At 43.4% G+C, this 12,486-nt stretch overlaps 1 long non-coding RNA gene across 1 annotated transcript; it reads right to left on the reverse strand.

Annotated features, from left to right (window-relative positions):
* Positions 1–4,491: 4,491 nt before the first annotated feature.
* LOC130310503 (uncharacterized) lies at positions 4,492–12,115 on the reverse strand. Its single transcript, XR_008859020.1, has 3 exons — positions 12,051–12,115; positions 7,885–7,915; positions 4,492–4,682 (listed from the first exon to the last, which is right to left on the reverse strand). It is a non-coding gene; the product is annotated as an uncharacterized LOC130310503 (long non-coding RNA).
* Between the last annotated feature and the right edge of the window lie 371 nt (positions 12,116–12,486).

Raw genomic sequence — 12,486 nt, forward strand, 5'->3', positions numbered from 1 at the left:
GTATTTAGGTTGTGCTAAACATCCCAAAATTTAAGGCCCAGGACCAGAAGCATCAATAAGCCAAGTAGTTCCTGAATAACAGTCAGGAGCAGGCATCAGCAGTACACCAGAGGGTTTCATAACCCTTTACATTAAAAGATCAATGTTGAAATTTCCATTAAGCATATATTTAGCTCGTGCTAAACATCCAAAAACTTAAGGCCCAAGCCCAGAAGCATCAGTAAGCCAAGTAATTCCTGACAGACACAGGTGCAGTCAGGAGCAGGCATCAGCAGTACACCAGAAGGTTTCATAACCCCTTACATTGAAAGATCAATGTTGAAATTTCTATTAAGCATGTATTTAGCTCGTGCTAAACATCCCAAAATTTAAGGCCCAAACCCAGAAGCATCAATAAGCCAGGAAGTTCCTGAAACACACAGTCAGGAGCAGGCATCAGCAGTACCCCAGAGGGTTTCATAACCCCTTATACTGAAAGATCAATGTTGAAATTTCTATTAAGCATGCATTTAGCTCGTGCTTAACAACCAAAAAATGCAAGGCCCAAGCCCAGAAACATCAGTAAGCGAAGTAATTCCTGAAAGACACAGGAGCAGTCGAGAGCAGGCATCAGTAGTACACCAGAAGGTTTCATAACCCCTTACATTGAAAGATCAATGTTGAAATTTCTATTAAGCATGTATTTATCTTGTGCTAAACATCCAAAAATTTAAGTCCCAAGCCCAGAAGCATCAATAAGCCAAGTAGTTTCTGAAAGACACAGTCAGGAACAGACATCAGCAGTACACCAGAGGGATTCATAACCCCTTACATTGAAAGATCAATGTATGAAATTTCTATTAAGCATGTATTTAGCTTGTACTAAACATCCAAAAATGTAAGGCCCAAGCCCAGAAGCATCAATAAGCCAAGTAGTTCCTGAAAGACACAGTCAGGAACAGACATCAGCAGTACACCAGAGGGATTCATAACCCCTTACATTGAAAGATCAATGTATGAAATTTCTATTAAGCATGTATTTAGCTCGTACTAAACATCCAAAAATATAAGGCCCAAGCCCAGAAGCTTTAATAAGCCAAGTAGTTCTTGGAACACACAGTCAGGAACAGGCATCAGCAGTACACAAGAGGGTTTCATAGCCCCTTACATTGAAAGATCAATGTTGAAATTTCTATTAAGCATGAATTTAGCTCCTGATAAACAATCAAAAATGTAATGCCCAAGCCCAGAAGCATCAATAAGCCAAGTAGTTCATCAAAGACACAGTCAGGAGCAGGCATCAGCTGCCAAGTATTTCCTGAAAGACTCATGAGCAGGCATCAGCAGTACACCATAGGGTTTCACAACCCCTTACATTTAAAGATCAATGTTGAAATTTCTATTAAGCATGTATTTAGCTCTTGCTAAACATCCGAAAACGTAAGGCCCAAGCCCAAAAGCATCAGTAAGCCAAGTAATTCCTGAAAGACACAGGAGCAGTCAGGAGCAGGCATCAGCAGTACACCAGAAGGTTTCATAACCCCTTACATTGAAAGATCAATGTTGAAATTTATATTAAGCATGTATTTAGCCCGTGCTAAAAATCCAAAAATTTAAAGGCCAAGCCCAGAAGCATAAATAAGCCAAGTAGTTCCTGAAACACACAGTCTGGAGCAGGCATCACCAGTACACCAGAAGGTTTCATAACCCCTTACATTGTTGAAATGTCTATTAAGCATGTATTTAGCTCATGCTAAACATCCAAAAATGTAAGGCCCAAGTCCAGCAGCATCAATAAGCAAAGTAGTTCCTGAAAGACACAGTCAGGAGCAGGCATCAGCAGTACACCATAGGGTTTCATAACCCCTTACATTGAAAGATCAATGTTGAAATTTCTATTAAGCATGTATTTAGCTAGTGCGAAACATCCAAAAATGTAAGGCCCAAGCCCAGAAGCATTAATAAGCCAAGTAATTCCTGAAAGACACAGGCACAGTCAGGAGCAGGTACAGCAGTACACCAGAGGGTTTCATAACCCCTTACAAAGAAAGATGAAGCTTGAAATCTCAATTAAGCATTAACGTTAGCTAGTGCTACCAGTACATATTTGGAGTTAATATCCCAGTCCCAGTAGCATCAGAAAATGTTATATTTGCTGAATGACAGAGCCTGGAGTTGGGGAAAGCATAAGGAGCCCATGTCTGAATGGTACAGCCTGAAGGTGGCTGAAACATGAGGAGACCATTAAAATACAAGAATTTTAAATAGAAATCTAAGATTTTGAAATTAAAATTGAGGAATTTGAAATGGAAATTTTAACTCCCAAGTTTTAGTGGCCCGGGCCCCCGCTTGTGGGTACAAAGGACCTAACCTAACAAGGAGGTGGCATAAGTGGCATACTTAGAGAGAGAGAGAGAAGGAAAAAAAAAAAAAAACACGCACCATTAAACAAGCTCCACAAACAACTCACACTCCACACACACTTTGGTTATAGTCCAGCACCACCACTACCGTTAGCGACTGCCACCAAACCAGCAATCAGGAAACTGGGTTAAAGTAGTTAAGCTCTAACGTTTCTAATCAACCTAGGGGGCCGAATAGTCATCTTGGTGCGCAACCCTACGTCCGGGTGAGTGGGTAGTTAGAAGTTCAGTAGTGTCCCCCTGAGTCCCCCTCAGGCGTCCAGGGTCAGCAGGACTAAGTAGTGTTGCCTCTGCTGCGGCCGGAGTTCGATAAACCAAGGAAGTCCCATCATCATGAAAATTGCGCAGAATAGCAGGGAACTGTAATTGGAATTTAACTTTCCGGTTAAACAGGTCGGAACAAATGCAACTGAAGGCCCTGCGTCGCTTAGCAACAGGTGCGGAAAAATCTTCAAAAATGAGAATGCGACAGTCTCGTACAACTAGTGGTGCAGTTCCTCTCCAGAAAGCTCTCAGAATGGATTGGCGGTCATTATAGTCTAATAGCTTGAAGATGACCTGACGTGGTCTACTCTGCTGACCAGACTGAGATGAGCGTAGGGTGGCAATCCGAGTCCCCAGGATAGGTCCCAGTCTATGGGCCCTTTCCACCCAACAGTAATGATCCAGACCCAGAGTCTCGGTCAATTCAATCTAACACAGGTGCTGGAGGTCTGAGGAGGGTATCTGTTCAGAAAGTCCCACAATGCGCAGGTTATTACGCCTCGAGCGGTTCTCCAGGTCATCAAGTTTAGCCCAGAGATTGGCGTTTTCCTGTACCAGGTCAGCTACTTGGTTAGATAAATCAGATTGGTGTGCCTGGAGATCAGTAACATCAGACCGCACAGCTGCCGTAGACACATTAGTTTGGGAAATGTCCCGTCTCAGTGAATCAAATGACGCCTGCAGCGTTGCCTCTAAAGATTTCTGTATGTCCGGGATAATCTGCGCCATTATCTGCTCAGCTAATACTTTAAAGTTGATGGCCTGTGGTGCAAAGGCAGTCTGGGGGAAAGCTGGGACGGAGAAGCCCCCAGGGCTGCCCGAAGGGCTGGCAGTGAGGGGAGACAAGGCAGAGGAGGTGGGAAGTGATCCCTCCTGCAGCGCTGCTGGAGACCTGGAGAGAGGAGGGCTAGAGGGCCTCTCAGACTTCATGATCCAACGTGCGTTTTCTGGGGGGACCAGGAGTGGAGAAGCAACCCTCTTATGAGCGGCACTGTCCTTAGCAGGGGATAGGGTCACCAGCGGGGAGTAGCAGGCCCCACTATTAAATCACTGACCTGCGCTGGGGAAGCAGCACCTCCGGTGTGAGCGATCTCCACGTGCAAAGTGTGAGGCTTGATCGGGACGTGCACTGTGGCGGGAGCCGCCAAGCCTGAGGAGTGAGCACTGTGCTGCGCAGATGAGGACGCCACCGGAGGGGAGCAGGGGGATCCAGCCGTCGCCGCGCTCTGGCGGGTGAGAGACTGCCCATAAGAGAAGCGGGACAGGCATTTCCTCAGACTCCTCGCCGCCGCTGCCGACCCACGTGGCGCTGACGCCGCGTGCTTCGCTGAAGCCGGGTGGGTGGACTGGGAGGCCGGTGAATCTCGGGGTCTGCGAAGCAGGTGACCCTCCATGCAGTAGGTCAGGGAGTTGTAGCGGAGACCCGTGGGCACCAGGGTCCCGGAGGGGTCACCAGGCTGGCAGAGAGTCCAGTTAATTGCCGGGAGGAGCGGGAGCTCTGTTAGCCGCATCCTCTCATGGCAGCGCCAGAACTGGAAGTTCACTTTCATTTTTAATGGGGGAGGAGCTTTTATATAATTTTGAAAACATTTTTAAATGTTTTATTTTATACTTTTTAATTTCATATAGGAGAAACTTACATGCAATTTATAGATTGCATTCACTGTTCAATGCAATGCTATTGCATAGCATTGAACAGTAAGATCAGCGCTTCACTGTTACAGTCAAGCTCTGCCAGGATGCATCAATGGAGAGTCAGAGGCAGGTAAGGGGACCCTTCCTCATTGATCATGGCATTTAAACGGTAAATGGTGGCAGCAGCGGAATGGCTGCCGTCTGTCATTAGTGATGAAGTCCTGGCTATTCATAGAAGCCGTTCTTCACCGATCCAGGGCATGATCGGATAATGATCTGGAGCCTATAGCAATTCCCTTGGTTGTTATGTTCCAGACAGGAAGGATGTATCTGTAGATCAATTGTATTCTGGGGATATGTAATCGCCATTTTTCAAGACACCTAAACAGCAGAAAAATAAGTAAATAAAAAAAGAAATATTGCTTATTGCAGAATAGTCACAAATGAACATATGTAAAGCAATTTTTGAATCCAGAGATCTCATGTAACTTCACACATCAAACCATTACCCTGACCCTGGGTTTTGCCCACACTGTCCTCTTTCACTTGTCTTTGTCTAAATCTTTACAGAGTTGTCCCTGACAAAATAAACAGTAAAGAACAAACATAACCAATGCAGAAATGATTGCAGAATAGACATAAAACTTCTGCCATGTCTGAATATATCCTTACAGTGATAGAATGCTGATTTTTAGGGCACTACCATGCAATAAGTCTTGTGTGTGCTAAGCGACTGGTAGGGAGCCCAGTCCAAGTGTTACCATGGAACCTAATGTTTTTGAGTTTTCTTTCTCGTTGATATGCATTTCTCACATTTTATTATAATGGATGATACAACAGTTTATTTGTCTCATTCTGTCAAATTTTCCAGTTTGGTTCATTGCTCTTTCACAATACCACATATTACCCTGACCTGAACTAAGTGCCAGTACGAGTATTGGGCCACAGCTGCACAGTTTGAAAAGGTCAGGGTTTAAATCAGCATACAGCTGAGTCACAGTGAGAAGCTAAGTAGGTTGAAGTTAACTGATGCATCCCATATTTTCCATAATACACTGCCAAATACCCAGTAGCAAAGAGAACAGATGGAAATATTGAGCGTAAGAATGCCAATCCAGTGACAATTAATTTGAAATGATCTATTCTGTTGCTGTAGAGCACCTGAGATACCTTATCTGCACGTTTTTAAAGTGATAAATGTGACTTTAAGAAAGTATGTCTCTAACATATCCAGGTCATCATGCTAAAAACCAATAAGAAGGATTAATAAATTAAAAAGTGTTATCTTATAGTTTGCATATATATATATATATATATATATATATATATATATATATGTGTGTGTGTGTGTGTGTGCGTATATATATATATATATATATATATATATATATATATATATATATATAGTCTTAATAATGTATGGTTTGCCTTCTAAACAATATTATTACATAGGAAATCATTCATTTATGTCTAACGTTGGGGTTTCTGATAGATTTTCCAGTAATAGGAAGGAAATAGACCGATTTGCTTATTGAAGGAGTACTCCGGCCCCAAGAAATCTTATTTTCTATCCCGCAATCTCTCATGCACCACCCACCTGTGCCTTTGCACCACAGGCCGCATGAAGCAATGATCGCTCCATGTCTGTAGCCTCTCACCCCGCCCCCTTGTGATGTCACGCCCTGCCCCCTCAATACAAGTGTATGGGAGGGGTGTGAGAGCTAAGACAGGTGGGTGCGGCATGAAAGATTGTGGGAGCCCCAGCGGCGGGACCTTGGATAGGGGATAAGATGTCTTAGGGCCGGAGTACCCCTTTATCAAAAAAGATACTGGACAAAAAATGTTGCTCCCTGGAAAATTGTTGGTGAATATTAACATTTGTAAGTGAACACAAATACAGTTTCAGATTCATAAGAATTTTGAGAAACATGAGCTTAAATGGGTACTGTCAGATCCAAAACTTTTTTAATATATATATATATATATATATATATATATATATATATATATATATATAAAACGGCTCCTAAAATTCCTAACTCTAGGGGTCCCCATACCTACTGGGACACTAACCAGTCCTGCAGCAGCATCAGGCTTGTCCATGAGTCATGGACAAGATATGACTCATGGAGAAGGCTGCATAAGCAGACACATCAATCGACTTCCACCACCACAAGGGAGGGGAACACACTGAGAGCTAATGAAGAGGTATTTTTATAATAAATATACACATAAAAATGGATGTACACGGTGAGGATTAGGTACTGAGTAACAATCACTTTTTGTGGGATCTGACAGCTACACTTTGGGGGAGATTTATCAAAGGATTTAGACTGGTATTTCCTGTCTAAATTTGTCTCACAGAAAGTCGCAGTCTAAATATGTGCGACTTTTCTGCGACTTTTGCTCTAGAGGATTTTTAGAACATGATGCATGCAAGTCTATTTTAGACGGAAATGCATTGGAAAATGCATTGGTGCTGAATTTATCAAGTGCGACTTTTGTGCGACAAGTCGCATCTGCCCAAAATACACTGAAATGTCAGACCATGTCTAAATGCAGTTTAAGCTGTAGACCCTGAAGTCTGAGCACAGAATTTATCAAGGGCTGTGAGACCTTTGATAAATTAGGAGCACAATAGACAGGAGACTACCACATACGCTGGTCTATAGACATACCCAGAATAGACTAGTTTAGTAAATGTCCCCCTTTATGTTTGATTGACTACAATGTGTTTAATAGCATTGAGAGTTTTTTGGAGAGGGTACCTTTGTTGTGAAAAAGCAATGCAAATAGGGTTTATGCCATTTTTGCATACGGTTTAATTGCAAGTTCATTCATTATAAAAATAAAAATATTTCCTGTTTACTTTTCAGGACGTTAAAATAGGATAATATTTTGATGACTTGTAAAAAGTCTTTGCTTTTTTGGTTTTCAGGTGCAAAACCTGTTGCTAGTCTTAAAAAGAGATAATTTTTGGGCCACTTGAAAAATAAAACATTGTTTCTTCCAGTACTGTGCGCATAGGCACAGGCAGGCATTTGCCACCAAAAATAGATCATCATTTTTGGGCTTCTTTATATTTTGAAGCATTAAAAAATAACCAAAAATGCAGTGTGTTTTACACAAGCTGTTAGTTACAACCAGATGCTATCTATTGCCATCAGGGGCGGATCCAGAGTCGAGTCTCAGGAGGGGCACTATTAGAGTATTTTGTGTTGGCGGACAGAAAATAAGATGTTGCTCACGGAACTTACAATATTATTAAATGTATCATACAGTCCTAACCTTGTTTAAGACTCATAGGCCGTGCTCATATGTCAGAATAATAATCAAATATACCAATTGCCACAGAATGGGAAAGCGCTAAAGAAGTTTTTACCATTTAAAACTACAGCTCCCAGTATGACCTAAGTAGTGGTGAGGGGATGCTGGGAGTTGTTGTTTCACCCATCATAACTGCAGAACTTCTTCAGTGACTACAGCTCTGATGAGAAATAATGAGGAGGATACAGAATTATATCAGTGACTTCAGGTGACGTCTTCTCTATAGTCTTTCCTTATCTAATTCAGATGTACTTACCACCGGGACTTGTTTCAGCTAAATCTTCTCTCTGCAGAAAACAATAATTATTGTAATACTGCCAAACACTGTATTCTTCAAATATAATACTGGCACACACCCTCTGAATATAATTCTGACACACTGTACCCCCTGAATATACAACACACTGTACCTTATGAATATAATACTGCAGCACACCATACCATCTGAATATAATACCCCCACATACCGTACCCTCTGAATATAATACTACCACACTCTGCGCCCTCTAAATATAATACTATCACACACTGCACTCTCTGAATATAATACCGCCATACACCGTACCCTCTGAATATAATACTACCACACACTGTGCCCTCTAAATATAATACTATCACACACTGCACTCTCTAAATATAATACTATCACACACTGCGCTCTCTAAATATAATACTATCACACACTGCACTCTCTGAATAATAATATGACCACACACTGTGCCCTCTAAATATAATACTATCACACACTGCACTCTCTGAATAATAATACTACCACACATTGTGCCCTCTAAATATAATACTATCACACACTGCACTCTCTGAATATAATACTACCACACACTGTGCCCTCTAAATATAATACTATCACACACTGCACTCTCTGAATATAATACAACCACACACTGCACTCTCTGAATATAATACTACCACACACTGTACTCTCTGAATAATAATACGACCACACACTGTGCCCTCTAAATTTAATGCTACCAAACGCTGCACTCTCTGAATATAACTTGCTGTGCATTACACCCTCTGAATAAAATACCCAAATGTATTGTGGCCCATAAAAAACGTACCACCACAGAAATTCCTCATAATATACACTATAATTCTGAAATGCAGAACACTCCGTGCCTTCACATATAGTAATAATGCCCCATCTTGTGCCCCCACATATAATAATTATGACCGTCCTGTTCCCCCAACATAATAATAATGCCCTCTGTCCTGTGCCGCTAACATATATTGCCCCCTGTGCTTTGCCCTTCACATATAATGCCCCCGTTCTTTGCCCCTCACATATAATGCCCCCATCATGCGTCCCTCACATATAATGACCCCTGTGCTGTGCCCCTCACATATAATGCCCCCTGTGCTGTGCCCCTCACATATAATGCCCCCTGTGCTGTGCCCCTCACATATAATGCCCCCTGTCCTGTGCCCCTCACATATAATGACCCCGTTCTTTGCCCCTCATATATAATGCCCCCGTTCTTTGCCCCTCATATATAATGCCCCATCATGCGCCCCGTCCTGTGCCCTTCACATAATGCCCCCGTTCTTTGCCCCTCACATATAATGCCCCCATCATGCGTCCCTCACATATAATGCCCCGTCCTGTGCCCCTCACATATAATGCCCCCTGTGCTGTGCCCCTCACATATAATGCCCTCTGTGCTGTGCCCCTCAAATATAATGCCCCCTGTCCTGTGCCCCTCACATATAATGCCCCCCTGTCCTGTGCTCTTCACATATAATGCCCCCGTTCTTTGCCCCTCACATATAATGCCCCCTGTCCTGTGCTCTTCACATATAATGCCCCCGTTCTTTGCCCCTCATATATAATGCCCCCATCTTGCGCCCCTCACATATAATGCCCCGTCCTGTGCCCTTCACATATAATGCCCCCGTTCTTTGCCCCTCACATATAATGCCCCTATCATGCGTCCCTCACATATAATGCCCCGTCCTGTGCCCCTCACATATAATGCCCCCTGTGCTGTGCCCCTCACATATAATGCCCTCTGTGCTGTGCCCCTCAAATATAATGCCCCCTGTCCTGTGCCCCTCACATATAATGCCCCCCTGTCCTGTGCTCTTCACATATAATGCCCCCGTTCTTTGCCCCTCACATATAATGCCCCCTGTCCTGTGCTCTTCACATATAATGCCCCCGTTCTTTGCCCCTCATATATAATGCCCCCATCTTGCGCCCCTCACATATAATGCCCCGTCCTGTGCCCTTCACATATAATGCCCCCATTCTTTGCCCCTCACATATAATGCCCCCATCATGCGTCCCTCACATATAATGCCCCCTGTGCTGTGCCCCACACGTATAATGCCCCCTGTGCTGTGCCCCTCACATATAATGCCCCCTGTCCTGCCCCCTATATGTTTGGGGCACATGACAGGAGCATTATATCTGAAGGGCACAGCACAGGGGGCATTATATGTGAGGGGCGCATGATGGGGGCATTATATATGAGGGGTGCATGATAGGGGCATTATATGTGTGGGGCACAGCACAAGGGGCATTATATGTGTGGGGCACAGCACAGGGGCATTATATGTGAGGGGCACAGCACAGGGGGCATTATATGTGAGGGGCACAGCATAGGGGGCATTATATGTGTGGGGCACAGCACAGGGGGCATTATATGTGAGGGGCACAGCACAGGTGGGATTATATGTGAGGGGCACAACACCAGGGGCATTATATGTGTGGGGCACAGCACAGGGGGCATTATATCATATAATGCCCCCTGTGCTGTCCCCACAGATATAATGCTCCCTGTGCTGTGCTCCTGACATATAATGCCCCCTGTGCTGTGCTCCTGACATATAATGCCCCCTGTGCTGTGCTCCTGACATATAATGCCCCCTGTGCTGTGCCCCTGACATATAATATCCCCTGTGCTGTGCCCACACATATAATGCCCCCTGTGCTGTGCCAACAGATATAATGCCCCCTGTGCTGTGCCCACAGATATAATTCCCCCTGTGCTGTGCCCCTGACATATAATGCCCCCTGTGCTGTGCCCCACACATATAATTTATATGTGTGGGGGCCGCACAGCACAAGGGGCATTATATGTCAGGGGCACAGCACAGGGGGCATTATATCTGTGGGCACAGCACAGGGGGCATTATATGTCAGGGGCACAGCACAGGGGGCATTATATCTGTGGGCACAGCACAGGGGGCCCCCCTGTCATGTGCTCTTCACATATAATGCCCCCTGTGCTTTGCCCTGCAGGCCTTCACATTAAATATTCCCTTTTCTCTGCCCCCAAGTTTTTAAATCCCCCTCCCCCTCCTCCTGTACGATATAGTGCCCCTAACAGTGGTACATATTCTGTCCCCCTAATCCCTTGGGCCCTGAGCATACTCTTCATACTCAGGGCTGACATCAGAATTTATGGGGCCCCTTACACAGCTCAAGGCCTGCCCCCCTTTCGAAATGATAGATAGATAGATAGATATGAGATAGATATGAGATAGATAGATAGATAGATAGATAGATATGAGATAGATAGATTTGAGATAGATAGATAGATAGATTGATAGATAGATAGATATTAGATAGATATTAGATAGATAGATAGATAGATATGAGATAGATAGATAGATAGATAGATAGATAGATAGATAGATAGATAGATATGAGATAGATAGATAGATAGATAGATATGAGATAGATATGAGAGATATGAGATAGATAGATAGATATGAGATAGATAGATATGAGATAGATATGAGATAGATAGATATGAGATAGATAGATATGAGATGGATAGATATGAGATAGATATGAGAGAGATATGAGAGAGATAGATAGATATGAGATAGATAGATAGATAGATATGAGATAGATAGATATGAGATAAATAGATAGATAGATATGAGATAGATAGATATGAGATAGATATGAGATAGATAGATAGATATGAGATAGATAGATATGAGATAGATATGAGATAGATAGATATGAGATAGATATGAGATAGATAGATAAATAGATAGATAGATTTGAGATTCATGGATAGATATGGCCTGCAACCAGTCCTGGTGTCTAGTGAGTAGGGGCCCTATTGGGGGAGAGAGAGAGAGATAAATAGATATGAAAAAGGCAGATGATAGTTAAATAGATAGATATTAAAGTGTTTCCCAAATAGGGTGCCTCCAGCTGTTGCAAAACTACAACTCCCAGCATGCCCACACAGCCAAAAACATGCTGGGAGTTGTAGTTTTGCAACAGCTGAGGGTACCCTGGTAGAGAAACAATACGTTGGAGGTAAATAGTCACTATATCATTGTTTTTCAACCAAGGTGCCTCCAGCTGTTTCATGCGATATTGCCTATTTATCTCCTACTAATCCCCAAATTACAACCTCCCCCCTCCAGAAAGTAACTTACTATGATTGATGGATGCTTCCTTAGGCATGGGAAGTCTTCCAATTACCAGAGGCAACCGAGTGTCAGGGTCTTGGAGAAGGAAAAACAGATCATGTGATTCTGCTCCACCAATAGTGTGAGGGGAGGGGCGTCCTCTCTGCTCTCCTTCTATGCTCTTGTACCAGACAGTCAGAGCAGTGTTGGCCCCTGCGCTGATATTACAGGCACAACATGCCACAGGTTTTCAGAAAAAACGTCTCTGGTAGCAGCAGCCTCCTCTGTTTGCCCCTGGAAGCAGGAGACCGCTTTAAACAGCAGTCTCCTGCTTCTGCAGTGGATCGCAATTGCCCCGTTGCCCCCCCCCTGGATCCGCCACTGATTGCCATACATGTTGCCATAACTTTAACATTAATTTTGCCTTTCAAGGGATACTCCAGTGGAATTTTTTTTTTTTTCT

Source organism: Hyla sarda, chromosome 1 (assembly GCF_029499605.1).
Source record: "Hyla sarda isolate aHylSar1 chromosome 1, aHylSar1.hap1, whole genome shotgun sequence".
In the NCBI taxonomy this organism is placed as follows: Eukaryota; Metazoa; Chordata; class Amphibia; order Anura; family Hylidae; genus Hyla; species Hyla sarda.